Source organism: Wyeomyia smithii, chromosome 2 (genome assembly GCF_029784165.1).
Source record: "Wyeomyia smithii strain HCP4-BCI-WySm-NY-G18 chromosome 2, ASM2978416v1, whole genome shotgun sequence".
NCBI lineage: Eukaryota > Metazoa > Arthropoda > Insecta > Diptera > Culicidae > Wyeomyia > Wyeomyia smithii.
The window spans coordinates 50,805,363-50,820,067 of NC_073695.1; the positions used below are offsets into that span (position 1 = coordinate 50,805,363).

Genomic DNA, 14,705 nt, shown 5'->3' on the forward strand with positions numbered 1-14,705 from the left:
ATTTGAAGATGTATTTTGTGTACCGTGGGTGCAAATATAGTGAGTATTACGCTATTGGCAGTGTTTTTCTCGAAACCATGTTTTTTCAACTGGTGGTAAGTTTTTCTCAGCATCTACTGAACCGATTTTGCTGTATTTTTTCTTAACATGTGGATTATCTAACTTGTTAGGTAGCCGTTTTTTGATATCTGAGTTTTTCAATGTTTTATGATTTTTTAAATAGTGATTTTTCATGAAAAAAAACAATTTTTTTACTAAAATGGCCGCCATTTTGGCAATTTTTGGAATTTTCAAAAACGGCTACGTAACAAGATAGATAATATGTTTCTATATACTAAAAAAAAATTTCAGCCCGATCGGTCTACTAGAAGCTGAGAAAAACTTACCACCAGTTAGGTACTGATTTAGAGAGAGCATCCACGTACCATTTCGGGTTTCGGAATTTTTTTTTGATGCCAAATGCCTTAAAAACGCATGAAACGTCGAGAATTGGTGTCATCTGAAAAATTTTTTTTTTGCAAAAATTTACTCTCGTTTTTTCAATTGTGGAAGGCGGAGTTCAAAATGTTTAGAATTTATCTTTTGAAATTGGTCACTAGTCTCTCGAAATAGCTTGTATAATGATATACATTATAACTAGCCTCGAATACATTATGTTTCATTAGGGTGGTTCATTTATTCGGCATAGGGTGGTTCGTAATATTGTGTTACACTGAGTATAAAATGAAAAAAAATCACTTTTCACTGAATACCAATAGAAAAATTCCTGGAAATATAATATTTGTTATATCATTGTCGTTAGGGTGGTAGTGTTGTTTTTTCGAGCAGGTGAACATTTCGTATAGGGTTTTTTTTGAAATTTTCTGGTCACTTTTTTTCCATACGATGATTGGCGCCCTAATGTATAGTTTATCCTCGAAAAGCGAAATTTGAAACAATATTCTCAAAACCAAAGCAAAGTCTTGGTTCTACATTCCGATGCGAAGCTCTAACTTCTGTTTGTTATACACAGACTTCGCAGCCAACTATTAACTGTTACAGGACAATTGCGAGGGTAGTGTTACGATCCTACCAGGGCCGGCGGTTGATGTGGGTAGTATGGAAAGCAGTACCCACTCGGAAAATAAAAAATGGGTAAGTACCCACAGGGAATTATCGGACAAAACCAAAAAAAAGTAATGTTTTCTATGTTCGAAACTTGAAATTGCCGCGCACATGTGCGAGCGACCACTTTTTGATGGATATCGTTGAGCGAGAGTTTATAAAGCTACAGATTTCATGCATTTCTAAGCGATTTGCTATCAAACAAAATTTTGATTTCGAAAACTTCAGGAGCTACTCTTGTGCATTTTTTTTTGTTGGTGACACTGGAAGTGAAGCCGTACCAGAAGTCAGATTAAGTTTCAGTTTTGGATGGAGACTTTTTTCGAGGAGACAAAACTTTTGGGCCTTAACGTTTGCGTTAAAAAATGCACAGAAATTGTCGATTTCTCATGGGTTTACCTTTACACGCATTAACGAAACAACCTATGCAGCATCAATCATAGTAACCCATGAGTTAGCAGAAAAAAATACCATGGAACGGGGTGAAATTGATCAATTTTTATAACAATTTCCAATTAACTAGCTTCATGTAAAACTTTCCCGAAATAGTATAATTTTAAAACAAGTACTGGTATGTGCTCCAGTAAATCTCTATGACTATTGGTGAAATTTCTATCGTCTACTTCATGAAATAAATTCGATAATTTTATAAGGTACTTTGAGGTAAATTGGGATGGAATTGATCACCATTGAAATCCATACATTCTTTCGGTAATGTGCTTTTTTTCGATATGCTAAAGATAAATGATGATTTCTGTGCTGAAAAATATCATTTACAGCTAGTTTGGAAACGAAAATAACGATATTTCAGGCTAAAATTTATTTATTTTGGTTCACGAGCTGCTTGTTGCTAAATTTGCTCTTATTTGATCGTCGTTAGACCGATTCCAGTTCGGTTAGTTGCAAAAGCTCAAAAACTAGCTCTGAAATTTAAATCTTTGTGGTTTCCTGCGAATTCATCAGTATTTCTTTAATGGTATGGAATGATCATTGTTGAATATTACAATTTTGGAGCTTTGATCAAACTTTACTCACTTCTTCAAATTTAACGTAATTAACCCTCAACCAAGATTACTTTTAGTAAATTCAACACTTTTTTTGTTATTTGGGAACTTTTGATCAAATTTGTTTGAGTTTTGACTGAGTTAGAAGAATTTTTCGATATTATGAAAAATTGCACCGGGCATGCAAGGATTAACTTTGACAGGTATGTAAATCATGCAAAAGTTGCGACACGTTAACAGTGCCTAGTGTTGTAAGAGCAATATCTTTTGATTAGTATTTATTATCTCGAATTTCAGGTGATCAATTTCACCTCACCGATCAATTTCACCCCATTCCACGGTACCTCGAACTTTTACTGTGATAGCGAAAACAGTGAAATCACTTCACTCAGAAGTGTGCGCGTTCAAAGAATGGTACCGCTCCGCGTTAAAACGGATCTTTTGTGACACTTTGTGGGCACCGAATACGCTCGTTTCGGCATCTACAATATTTTTGCACTGTTGGACAACAATCAAAGCATCGAAAGAAAGCCCAGTTCCGAACGGTCGATGACCTTGAGCGATAAGAAGCTCCAATGGATGCGGAAGAGGAACACCGAGGGAAAAGTGGCTACATCGCTGCGTGCGCTTGGTCGGGAGGTTGGCGCCACCGGCCAACCTGTGAAAATTATCTGGGGAATATGGATGGCAACGACTGTCAGGGCACTTCGTATTTTACTTCCTACACGAAGAAAGTGAGCTCCGAAGGGAAGTTCATATGACACACCAAGTTCCCCTAGAAGGGGCTGCTGTGGCTAACAATCAGCGAGAAGGGGATGTCAAAGCCGCTCTTCTTTAATTTCGGACTGGCCGGGAACGGGGAAATTTATAGTAAGAAACTTCAGCCGGAAATTGCGTCGTTCTTCAAGAAATACCATAAGGGCGAAAACGCGGTGTACTGGTTGAATCTGCCTTCGGCCCAGCGTCCCCTAGCTGCACCCCACTGAGAGTTTCTGAGTAAAACCGAAGTATAATATCTACTCGTAATATCTACTCGCGAAAATTCATAAATAAACGAAGAAAAAACTCAAAGACTCATCGTACCTTGAAACCAGCTGAGAGGTCTCAGTTCCTCCACAGTGCAATAAAAATAAAAATAAAAGTAGAACCTAGTGCTGCCTCTGGTTACATATTCATAGGCGTCATAGGTGTAGCCAGAACTAAACGAAGCCTTTCAAAATTCTAAAGGCTAAATTGGTAATTTGGTAAATTGTAATTTAAAAAACTAAAAAAGAATTTTTTTATAGAAACGAATGACTAGAACTAGGATAATTAAAAAAAGTAAGGCAAAATGGTGCACCAACCTACCGGCCAAGTGCACGCAGCGATTTAGCCACTTTTCCCTCGGTCTTCCTCTTCCTTTGAAGCTTCGCGTCGCTCAGGGTCATTGGTCGTCCGGAACCGGGTTTTTTTTTCGATGCTCTGATCGTTGTTCAATAGTGTCAAGATGGTGTAGATGCCGGAACGGGCATACCCGGTGTCCACAAAGTGGCGCATGATATCCGTTTTTGATGCGGCGGGATACCGTTCTTTGAACGCGCACACTTCTGAACGGAGTAGCTAGAGTTTGACTGATAGAGCTGTCAAACTTTTTCGGTTAACTCTTGGGTTACTATGATTAATAATGCGTGAGTAGTTTCGTCAGTGCGATTAAAGATAAACCCATGAAAAATTTGCAATTTTTGTCCATTTTTTCACCGCAAACGTTAATATGAACATTCTTCTTTCTATTTATATCACCTGCTCTGAAGAAAGGCTTGATAATCTAATAAAACCATTAGAAGCACATCACTTCAGAAATGAAAACATACTCACATACACTACTTGAAATAATAAATTTCAAACGTTTTACTCTTAATGCTCGTGTAGCCTACTATCGGGTGTTCAATGAAAAATGTGAATGATCTCAATACCTTTTTGTAATAAACTAAACAGCCTAACCATTTTTCTCACCAAGAGAATTGCTCTCTGGGCTCTCTAAAAACGGGTCGCTGGTTTCTCTTCATTGGGTGCTGTCAGTTCGATCAAAGGTGGTGTCAAAACAACAAGCACTACGCGAGTGCGCTGTACGGTTCTTCGAAATGTATGAAATTTAAGGAAAAAAGTTTACAGTAGAAAACATTTGGGACGGAAATATGCCCATGAGCACTGTTTACCGCATTCTGGTATCCCGAAACGGCAAGCGAAAGACCGATAGTGACCGTCCAGATCATGACGAAAAGAAATCTCTGAAAAAAATCCAAAAAATTCCCATCGTCAAAGTCCCACATTCCCGGCAATGACCGGTACTATAGTACCGGAACAAATACAAGCATAGGTTAGAGAAGAAGTTTATGCTGTATTTGCAATCTCCTACAAAGGAATTTCATAGCCCTGGTTTAAGCCGAGCGGACTCACCATCAACCGGAAGGTATACCAAGAAGAGTGCCTGGATTCTGTTTCCGTTCTTAGAGGAGCATCAATATGACAGAAAGTACGCTTTCTGACCGGCCATGGTGTCTACCCATCACGCCAAAAGGACGTTGGTGTACCTCAGGAAAAAGCAGATACCGTAAGTAACGGAACCGAACTAACTTGCCCCAGTGCCGTCCGATCAAGGATTTTTTCGGCTCCTTTAGTGCCCTGGTGATCAAGAATAGTTGGCGGGCCATGGACACTAAACAGTCGACTACGAGGATCCGGAGTTATATCCGGAAGATGGATATCAGTGCAGTCCAACGCTCTAGTGAGGGCATTTCCATCACTGACACTGATACCGACACTCACTGGTACTTTTTTGGAGAACAGCCGTTATGTTTTAATAAAAAATGGTAAATTGCTAAAAAAATGCACAGCTTAGCACACATAGACGAATTAAAAAAAAAAAAACAACAAAAACCTTCAGCCCATTTCGACCAATTTTTCGCGGAAATTAATGAAAATTGCGATCCATTAATTTACGATATTTCATGAAATACGTTACTGTACATTAGGAAGCCATCGGTTCTCTCATGTAAAAATTCCGTCGCGTTCTATCTAAACGGTTAAAATTTTAAGTTTAAATATCAGAGTATAAAGACAGGGAAGCGGGAGTTTCTTCGAAAGCCAATCCGAACGTCTGACTTTCATGCTAGAAGCTGCACTAGGTGGTTGTTAAGATTTGGGAAGATGAAACGTTGCCGGAGGAATGGATGAAAGCAATCGTGTGTCTCATCTACAAAAAAAAGCGACAAGCTGAGGTGTAGCAATTATCGTGCAATCACGCTGCTACAAAGTACTCTCCCAACTCGAGTCCATTCGAATCTCACAGAGGGTTGCGGCAGGGTGATGGGCTTTCATGTCTGCTGTTCTACATTGCCATGGTAGAAGAGCGGGGAAAGACACGAGTGGTAAGTTTTCCAGGAAGTCCTAACAGTTACTTGCCTCCAAGTGCGCAAATATGCTGTCCCTCACCAAATACTTGTAGCCTAAATTCCTATAATACTTTAAATTGAGGTGAAGTGAGCTCAATGAATAGGATCTCTAAAGCTTTTTGGCCGAACTATGAAAAACCTAGTTGGAAGGTTTTCGCACTTTTATTATCCTACAAAATATCGAGATTTTTTCGAAGGAGGTATAAGTGGAAGCTTCACGTAATTGAAAGAGCGGGGGAAGATGCTCCTGTGTTACAATTTGTTACACAGGAGGAGGTGGATCATTGATAAATTAATGGATGTTGCCTTATAGTTATAACATTTAAAAGAGACGACTTGTCACATATTATTATAAATGTACGTCAACCGGTTATGGAAACAATGGAAAACTAATCGCTCTTTCCACAGTAAAATGACGTAAGTAACATAACTTCAGTTGGGTTTTCCACAAATCATGCATTCGGCAATGTTTTTTCATCAGGTAGACTCATCATATAAAGATTTGATCGTTGAAATCCGTTCATAAGCTTATTATACAAACTCTTTTGTAAAAAGCTTCGTACTGAAAATTTCACTCGCCATCGCGAGATTACGGTAGCAAAGAGCGGGAATTGAGCACAGAAATCAATTCCAAAACTGTAAGAAACCATCGTTTTCATTTTTTTAATCAACCAAAACGTCAATCGGAAGCCGAATGAGTTCAAAAATCGAAATAGGACATGATTATTAAGAAGGTATTTCCTCTAATGCCGCTGAAGATGGGCTTGACAGAGAATGAGGAATTCGATGACGTGGAATAAATATTTCGAATAAAATGATATATAGAAATAAATATATCATTACCAAGACTGTAACGAATTTTGTTCACGATTTAATGAACTGTAAAAAGATATTCGATTGATGTTTTAAAATTAGGGATATAGGGATTGAAAAAGGTCAACGGATGTGGTTTGAAATTATTATTCGTATGAATAAGCCGTATTGGAATGGCGATATTCAACAACCGGTTTTTGGTAAATTGGTCTGGCCGAAGTGGGCAGTGCGACTTTGCACTCTCATCAAAGTGAGTTTTAAAACTTACTTGCATTTTATTTTTCGGTTGCACAGCAACCCTACTAGCAGTGTAGTACATCCGAGTTGGAGTTCATATTCTGCGTAACAACTCTTATCTAAAGATTGAATTACGATGAAATTGGCGATGTGTTTGCTGCAACAGTTTATTGCATTGTCCTTTGGAAGCATAAATTCAATCTGAACACAAAACTTATCGCATCAATTCAATCCCCTGCATCGTCAAATACATCGTGCACCGCATGCATTGCATGCAATAAAATTAAATTGATCAGAGTGTGCAGTGTAACTGAAACTCAAACTATTGTGACCATTGCTGATAAAAGTCATTTTCACCAACAAAATTCTTCAAAAATTACAGCCAATCATTTTCAATTTTCACTTTCAATGATCGCAGCTCTCTTTCAGATACACTAGATTTTCGTCCCAGTATCGTGCTGTTATACTCAGATGAAATAGATCGCGCGCATCGTTCACGGTTACGGAATAAAATTTGACGACAAATCCAACCAAGTGATCTTCACTTCAAAGCGAAAAAGAAAAACAAACAGTCCACCAAAATAAACCTCACCGAAACACTTTTTCACTGACACTGACCGATGCCTTGACAATCTTCGTTAACTGATAAACTGATTTTGTTGTGTTGCTTTCATCGCATGAAATATAATGAGGTGTTTTGACAGTTCACTTCTATGCAAAAAGCGGGAAGGGAGATCTCTGAAAGGATTGTAAAAAAATAACGTTTCTGGATGCTTTTTTTCACTTTCACTCAAGACTGTCAACAAATATCAACCCTGATTGTGACTAGCGAACCTATACATTAGAGAAATGACAAGACACTCACCGTTAAGGCAACTGTCAACATCAAAACGGATAACGGCAATGCAAATTTATACAGCTCGCCCGTTTTGATGTTGACAGTTGCCTTAACGGTGAGAGTCTTGTCATTTCTCTAATGTATAGGTTCGCTAATTGTGACGGAGCAGATTCAAGTTGAACTCAAACCTGAAAAAAAGGTTAGGTACTCAGTTAAGCTTTGCATAGGTTTTTGTATGGTACGCCTCCGCACACAGTTGAGCTCTGAGTTCTAAATTTTCGAAAATATTGTTGTTTTTCTGACACATTTCTTTAGGCATAAATGTTAATTGAACATGTACACAGCTTCCAATAAATATCGAAACATCAACTGCAACAATATGTTCTACACTGACGGATCACTTCTTGATGGGTCCACTGGCTTCGGTATTTTCAATAACAATTTAACCGTCTCCCATAAGCTCGATAATCTTGCTTCTGTTTACGTCGCAGAATTGGCTGCAATTAAGTACACCCTAGGGATTATCGAAAAAATGCCCACGGACCATTATTTCATTTTTACGGACAGTCTCAGTTCCATTGAGGCTCTCCGATCGATGAAAGATGTTAAGCACTCTCCGTATTTCCTGGGGAAAATACGGGAACATCTGAGTGCTTTTTCCGAAAAATCTACTCAGATTACCTTAGCGTGGGTCCCTTCTCACTGCTCGCTACCGGGTAATGAGAAAGCGGACTTTTTGGCTAAGGTGGGCGCAACAAACGGTGATATTTATGAAAGACCAATTGCCTGTAATGAATTTTTCGCATTTGTACGTCAGAATACGATCATCAGTTGGCAGAATTCTTGGACCAAGGGGGAACTGGGAAGGTGGTTACATTCCATTATACCCAAGGTATCGACGAACCCGTGGTTCAAGGGGTTGGATGTAGGTCGGGATTTCATTTGCGTGATGTCCCGGCTTATGTCCAATCACTATAGATTTGACGCGCATCTCCGTCGTGTTGGGCTCGCAGAAAGTGGTATCTGTGCCTGTGGTGAAGGTTATCACGACATAGAGCACGTTGTTTGGTCATGCCCTGTACACCGTGACGCCAGGTCTAAATTAATAGCTTCCCTGCAGGCCGAAAGTAGGCAGCCGGCTGTTCCTGTTCATGATGTCTTGGCGAGCCGTGACCTATCATACATGTCCCTTATATACGTTTTCCTGAAATCCATCCTCGCCCCAGTTTAATCCTATTCCCTTCCGCCTACATCCAACCAAACGACAAGAACACGTTAAGACCCCGGATCCGGAAACAGCAACTAGACCCGCACGATACTCTCAGGCCCCGAGGGAGACAACCCAATATGCCAGTCCGTAATATCTTGGCCCAGCAGCGGAACATATTCAATATGCTACTTACCTATGGCGATGGGAAACCATAAAACAACAAATCAGTGCTTTTAATACAAAACATTCTAGCTTTAAGTTAGGTTTAGTTTCAGCACGAAGTCGGCAGCGAGGATAAAAAATTTGCTTTTAGTTATTAAGATACTTTAGAAAGTAAGCTACCAGATATAATTGGCGCCGTTAAACATTGAATTGTATTTGTGCCGTGTCAAATAAATTATAGATGAAGAAAAAAAAATTTACACAGCTTCATCAGAATTCAGTAGGTGAAGAACCGTTATTCGGCGTTTGTCTGCTGAGTCACGTCTTAAACCACGATGCGGCCAGCTTGGATTGCTACAGAACTCCAAAAATGGCGAGACTAGTCCGCTCAGACTTATCCCACTCACTCCGGTGTAAATTGTAGCTCACGCCGGAGGCCGTTGCCATAACGTGGCAGGTATGGAATTTTTACCTCGAAACTGAGACGAAGTGTTAGGTTATTTTTTCAGTTTACGTGGACATTGGTTCTAAAGCACGCTTAGAACTGTGATATTTCTTACGCCCTCACCGTCTGTAACCGATCAGGCGTGCCGTGATTGTAAGGTAACGAGAAATTTCCAATATTTTGTGTTCAGAGATAGTTGTTATAGTAGACAGTACCCCCTACTAAGAGTGTTGCCATGCTTTGTGGACTAATGACCGACGTTCTAAAATTCTATCCAAAGTTTGAGACTTCTTTCATCTTCACATTTTTTGGGCTCTTCTCTTGAATCTTTTACTTTTTTGGTCATTAATACGCTTTACAACTACTTTCACTTTGTCATCCGAATTTTGAAATAAATAATATTCGCTTTTTGCATGAGAGTGTGGTCTTTAGTCCAAAAATTTCAACTGTACTCTCAGTTTTCGCTGTGTAAAAGTCGGTAATCGAATATTAACACAACTTTTTCAAAGGGTGCAATTTCTACATCATTCCAGAAATATAGGCGAAAAAAACAAAAATTATTAAATTGTGAATTTATTTGTTCTGTTGTGTGACGAACTGCACAGGTTTAATGACAATTTTAATTTGCTTGAAATGGACAAAATGCACGACATTATTCGTTGCATTGAAACTGAACTGACTACGTATGGCAAGCTCTAGTGTCGGATTTTGCAATACTTGTGCAGTTTCAGTCAATTTGTGTCACTCATGGTGTCACAAGATTGTGCCCAGAATAAAGAAAAATCCTCCGATACTGCACTGCGTGACAGTATCTTTTAACCATTCTTTTTTTTTTTTGTTCCGTGATAACCACAGCCATCAGTCACAATGAATGAAATATGCATGGAAAGTAGATCACCTGTCAAATACACCATTTGACATGACGCAACACTTACTATGTGCATATTGATACTTCATTGATGCAGTTGGGATCAGACAACTCAACGAACCTGACTGACGGTTTATTGAACGTACCTGCTATAAAAAATAGACACAGATTGAAACCGAGTTTCTCATTACAATCTTTTTATTCACCACTTGTAAAATAACGACTACGTAATACTCAAATCGTTTTTGATTTTTCAGCACTGGCACAGTCCATGTCCAATTATAAACATTCTAGTCTCGTAATAAGTTCACAAATATCCCTGTTAACACTTTCTTCTCCCATTACGAATTTCATCGACTGGGAGCGGTATATTTACAAGCACTAATGGTATAATTTCGTAAACAGCAAATCATAAAAATGTAATTTTCGCCTTCACACATTTCCCCTCCCAATCCTACAACCATACTGCAGACTGGGGCAACCGGCAGACAAGTTTAATCCGGAGATCAAAGGTCGTAAACAATATCAGCAACCGAGCGTACGGGATTTTGCCTCCCTTATCCTCGGCTCCAGAGTTGGTTGAGTAGGATTCGTGGAATTATTAGAGCATGAGAAAACCGATGGATGAACAGGTTTACCATTGATGATAAACTTCGTTCTGTTCGGTTGTGAATTATTCCAGAGCTACTGCTTATAGCAATGTACTGAAAGCTCTGCAGTAAAACGCCATGTTGGATTAAGTTGGTTTAATTCACTCGAGTCTGAGATCAAGGTTACACACATACGAGAGAGGCATACCGTTTACTATGCGGTATAGTATGCTTTTACGTTCGTTCGGTTATGAACATACGAGCGGACATAATCTGCCTACATCGTACGATGGAATGTACATATCGAGCTTGGGACTCGTCTAGTCAACGCGACGACGCTAGGAACTGCAAAGAGAGACCCACCATCGCATTCTTCAAACTGCATCGAGCAAAACAAATTTACATAAATAATGTGCAGTGTAACATTGAGCCAGAATCCACACGCTCGCTCGTGAGAGTAATAGTGAATTTTGATGGTCTTATCGATGAAGTATCAAATCGAGTGCACTACCGCACCGTCCGCAATTTCACACTCAGCAGGGGTTTTGTGGATAGGGATTAGGTTAGGATAAGGCGTTGAGCACGTGAATCGCTTTATGGTAAAACTTGAGTAGATTTACCACCGAATAATACTAACTGCTAGCATCAAAGTTGATCGGTTTGTTTCATTTTTGTATGCACGTTAGCTATGATATCCTAAAGCACCGAAAGCTTTTATTACAATAAAGGAAGCATTCACTTGGAAGATTTTTTTAGCCAAGAAGAATTGATCAATTTTTGTGTTATACTTGTGGTTGTTCAAAAGAAAACTATTGAGGAGAGGTTTATTGAAGAATTTGTTGTAATTTGTTGATTTTGCTCAGCATGAAATCAGCCAGATTTTTGACAAAGTTGTTTTTCTCGAGAAAGTTGGAGAAAACTGAATTAAATAATGAGAAATGGTGCCATTTTCAATAGCCAAAATATCTCTCTTTTAATAGCCTTTGTGTAGCCAGGATTTCCTGCACTCTCGGCTGCAAATGATCTCTTAACACTTGTATTTTTATTAGCACAGTCCGGGTAAGCTTTGTTATAAAGGGTGATTTTTTTGCTATTTGGTTTTTCGTGTATTCAGATTTGACAGTTCACGCGGGAATTCTAACAGCTGTCAAAGTCTAATGTACTCAGTTTGGTTTGCCATTTCACCATAAACAGACTTACGCCTGAACAACGCTTACAAATATTCGAATTTTATTACCAAAATTAGTCCTCTGTGAAAAATGTTTTTCGCGCATTACGACCATTTCAGTGACGAAGCTCATTTCTGGTTAAATGGGTATGTTAATAAGCGAAATTGCCGCATTTGGATCGAAGAGCAACCAGAGGCAATACAAGAATCGCCAATGCACCCAGAAAAATGCACGGTTTGGTGCGGTTTACACGCTGGAGGCATCATTGGTCCGTACTTCATCAAAGATGATCCAAATCGTAACGTTACGGTCAATGGCGCTCGCTATCGCGCGATGATTTCTGATTTTTTTTTGCCGGAAATGGAAGAGCTGGGTCTTGTTGACATGTGGTTTCAGCAAGATGGAGCAACGTGCCACACATCACGCGAAGCAATGGACATATTGCGGAATGAGTTCGGTGAGCAATTCATCTCACGAAATGGACCGGTGAATTGGCCGCCTAGATCATGCGATTTAACACCGCTAGATTATTTTTTGTGGTGCTACGTTAAGTCTCTCGTCTATGCGGATAAGCCTACAACAATTCCAGCCTTGGAAGACAACATTACACGCGTTATTCGCGAGATACCAGCCGAAAAGCTCGAAAAAGTGACCAAAAATTGGACTTGTCGTATGGACCATTTAAAACGTAGCCATGGCCAACATTTGAATGAAATTATCTTTAAAAAGTAAATGGCATAAACCAATTTATCGGCTCAAATAAAGATTTCATACAGTTTTGTAATTTTTATGCTTTTTTTTTTAAAGAAAAACCAAATTCTTAAAAAATCACCCTTTATTAATATGGTGGCCTCATTCCAGGCACTCCGTTCAACTATTTTGAATAAAGCACATAAAATAAAAATTCACTGCCGTATAAGAAACAAGAAATCATAAAATGTAATTGTTTTTTCCTCATCACAAAACTTTATTCATAAGTATTCATAGCCACAAGGACTATTACTTTGCGTTGGTCCCGAGCAAGCGGAACTTATAAGAGACACTACGGGCGCTCGATGTGGAGTTTTTCTTATAATCCAACAATAGTTATGCCCGTTAATGTCCAACTAACCTCATTTCTAGCGACAGATACGACAGCAAGAACAGATAAAAGTTAATGCAGCTGCATAACGAATTGAAAAAAAAATCTCTCTTAACTGCAGCAGTCAATAAATTTATTTAGCTTCCAATTTTTTTTATTTCCCCTGATAGGGTAACGGGGGTATTTTGGCCAGCTTTGGGAAGTGTTCGCACAATTCATTAAAAACAAACACAATTTTTCAACATAAATACCTACTCTATTATACCATTGTTAAAAGCTAAGTGTCTATTTCAATATACACCTTTCAACAATGCAATATATTGAAAAATATCCTAGAAATACCAGAATTTTCTACGCAGTACTAAAACATATTTTAGGCCACTAAATTTTTACTTTGGCCCACCTTTATATCTACAGACGTGTATGGAAATAGTTCGGACTAATTACATTCAAGATCATCATCGGTATTTTCAGAGCAAAAATAGTGGGTTTGAGGAGAACATCCTTCTGCTGTGAATTTTAGGCATCTAAAAATGAAATGATTTGGCTTATAGCAGTTTGACAGGCGTTCTCATCCAATTACATATAGTTGAATGTGATAAATTAAGAAGTAGTTATCTGTAAATTGTCACAAGCTGCTTCTTTGTTCACGTGCAACGGCCGAACGGTAATTAAGGGAGATGTCAAAACTTGGCATGGCCAAAATATGTTTGCTTCAGAAAGAGGCAAACATATTTCGGCCTTGCGTTTAACCACTTTTTCAACTTTTACCAACATGTTAGAGTATACAAACTGTTTCTATGGCATTTTATTGATGTAACTACAACAACGAATTGTTTCAAAAGCATATATATTTGTTACAATAGCTTCTGGACGTTGACTTGTATATTACCACTTCCTCTTGACTTTGGGTTGACTCAGCCATGACTTCGAATATGTATGAAGTAATTCCAAAATAACACTACCTAGAGCCAGTTTTTCGCCGAAAATTATAGTGTAGTATGATTCTTAGGTGTGTTATTCAATGTTGCATGCATAGTTTTCTAATATTCATTGAATATATCAGATAAAATGCGTAAAATGTTACCGGGTGGGCCAAATTACCCTAGTATTATCTAATTTTAATCTTATTGATTTCATTGAATTGATACTGTTTCAACTGGAAATTCTATCATCACTTCACGAAGCACAGAACCGATCGAGTAAACAAATCATCACCAGTTGTGAAATTCCGCAACGCAAATATTATTGCAACTCAATTACCTAATACGGGTCTGACACTTAATTTGGTAGTGTGTGATGCTATTTCACAGAATTATACTCCCCAAGGGAGAAAAAGTCGAACCAAACAACTGTCATGGCGGCGACGACACCACTGCCATGCTGCAGCGATGTTACTAGCAATCAGGCAGCTGGAAGCCATTTCCCGGTAGGCAATTGTCCTATTGTGAGACACCATATGTTGTTTGTCCGGAATATCAAACTACAATTCCATCGGTAAAAATGACAGAGTAAAACTTTGATCGAAAGGCAAGGCTGATTTCGTCTGCCGTAATTTATAATTGATCTACAAAGTCGGATATAAGATACTTTCAAATCTATGCTAAAGTTCCAATATCACAAATCAATCATATTGATAAGTTATTATCATAAACGACCGACCTATGTGCTATAAATAAACTTGGAATTGGAATCAAGCGCAATTTATTCGACATTGAAGGATCCAATTTATCCCGGCATGATTGAGTCTTGC

The 14,705-nt window shown here is 38.7% G+C and overlaps 1 protein-coding gene across 3 annotated transcripts in view; it reads right to left on the bottom strand.

The window, feature by feature from the left end:
• The window catches only part of LOC129724532 (uncharacterized), a 545,414-nt gene that overhangs the window by 292,949 nt on the left and 237,760 nt on the right, over positions 1–14,705 (bottom strand). The gene's annotated exons all lie outside the window — the stretch shown is intronic.